Raw genomic sequence first — 2541 nt, forward strand, 5'->3', positions numbered from 1 at the left:
GCGTGTCAATGTAATGAAGAGGATAAGTGACAAACCTACAGCCAATGACATGCTAAATGGAGATAAAAACGCCCAAAGCATTCTCTCTAAGATCAGGAGCAAAACAAGGATGTCCATACCCCCAACACCTATTCAGTATAATACTTGAAGTTTCAGTTAAAGCAATAAGACAACAGAAGAAAATAAAAGAGATACAAAGAGAAAAATAAAAAGTCAAAATGTCTGTATTTGCAGATGATAGGATTTTATACCTAAGATTCCTAAAAACTCCACTCAAGAACAAAACCCTGTGAGAGTTGATAAACACTTTCTGCAAAGTGACAGGGAACCTACAGAAACCAGTAGCCTGCCTGCATCCCAATGGCCAATGGCAAATATATTGAGAAAGAAATTAGAGGAATAACCCCATTCTTGATAACCTCATACAAAAATAAATATTTATAAATAAACCATATGAAGGAAACAAAAGACATCTACAACAAAAATAATTAAGATAGTAAATATAGAAATTAATGAAGACACCATAAGGCCTTCCACACTTATGAGTCAGAAGACTAAATATTGAGAAAATGGCCATCTTACCAAAAGCAATCCCAATCAAAATTATAAGACTATTCTTCACACACACACACACACACACACACACACACACACACATATATGTATACATATATGTATATGTATCTAAAAACTTGGCCAGGCATGGTGGCATATGCTCTTGATTCTAGCATTAGAGAAACAGAGACAGGTGCATCTAAGTTTGAGGCCAATCAGGTCTACCTAGTAAGACCCTGTATACATATATATGTGTGTGTGTCTCTCTGTGTGTGTGTAACAAAAAAAAAAAAAGCTTAAAATACACATGAGAGCACAAAACAACAACAACAGCAACAACAATAACAGCAACAAACCAAACAAACCCCCAAACAAACAGGATAGCTGAAACAATCCTAAACAAAATGAATTCTGAGGGAGATATCATCATACCTGGTTTCAAATTATATCGTAGAGCTACAATAAAAGGAACAACATGGCACTGGCATGTATGCATGTGTTTGTGTATGTGTGTGCGCACACGCACGTGTGCAAAAGTATGTACACACACAAACTGTTGCCACCACCAAAAATGAAAAGAAAGACCTAATAGGTCAATGGAATAGAAGACTCAAATATAAGTCCACACACATAAGGTACCTGCCTTTTGACAAGAATGCCAACATTATATACTGGAGAAAGAAGTATCTTCAACAAATGCAGCTGTGAACCAGGATACATGAAGAAAAATGAGATTAGATCTCCATCTCTCACCTTTCACAAAACTCAACTCTAGGGAGGTGGCTCAGCGGTTAAGAGCACTGTTTGCTCTTGCAGAGGACCTGGATTCCATCCCAGCATCCAAATGGTGGTTCACAACCATCTCTAATTCCAAACCCAGGGGATCTGACTCCTTCTTCTGACCTCCAAAGGCACACACACGTGCACAGACATACATGCAGGCAAAACACAAACAAATAAAACATGAATATATCTAACAAACGTCCTCAACTCTAGTTGGGTCAAAGACTTAAATGCCCTGAAAACTGCCCAAGCAGGAAGTTGACCTTACCATACAGGCATAGGCAGAGTCTTTCTGAATCAGAGTCTAGCAGTGCTGAAAATAAGACCAACAATAGACCAAGAAGAAGGCTCTGTACAGCAAAGGAAAACGTCTCTCTGATGAAGAGGCAGCCAGCTAACAGTAGGAAATCTTTATAGGCGATGCTTTAGACAAAGAATTGGGTATCTAGGAGTCTTAGTCAGGGTCTCTATTCCTGCACAAACATCATGACCAAGAAGCAAGTTGGGGAGGAAAGGGTTTATTTGGCCTACACTTCCATACTGCTGTTCATCACTAAGGAAGTCAGGACTGGAACTCAAGCAGGTCAGGAAGCAGGAGCTGATGCAGAAGCCATGGAGGGGTGTTACTTACTGGCTTGCTTCCCCTGGCTTGCTCAGCGTGCTCTCTTATAGAACCCAAGACTACCAGCCCAGGGATGGTCCCACCCACAAGGGGCCCTCCCCCTTGATCACTAATTGAGAAAATGCCCTACAGCTGGATCTCATGGAGGCATTTCCTCAAGGGGAGGCTCCTTTCTCTGTGAGAACTCCAGCTCGTGTCAAGTTGACACACAAAACCACACACTAGGATATACAAAGACATAAAAAAAAAGTGGACTTTAAGTAAACAACCCAATTTAAAAAGCAGTCTATGGACCTGAGACAAAGCTCTCAAAAGAAAAAACACACGTGGCTAGGAACAGCTTAGAAAGTGTTCATCACCCTCAATCATCCGGGAGATGCAGATCAAAACTACATTAAGATTCCATCTCATCCTAGTCAAAGTGGCCACCATCAAGAATACAGATGACCACAAAGGCTGGCCTGTGGGGGCAAGTGGAACCCTTGCACTGTTGGCGGGAATGTCAACTACTGTAGTCATTTTGGAAATCAATCTGAGGATTTATTAACAGAAAACAACACTAGAAATAAAACCATAGTAGG

The sequence above is a fragment of the Mus pahari genome, chromosome 10 (assembly GCF_900095145.1).
Source record: "Mus pahari chromosome 10, PAHARI_EIJ_v1.1, whole genome shotgun sequence".
NCBI classification, from domain to species: Eukaryota; Metazoa; Chordata; class Mammalia; order Rodentia; family Muridae; genus Mus; species Mus pahari.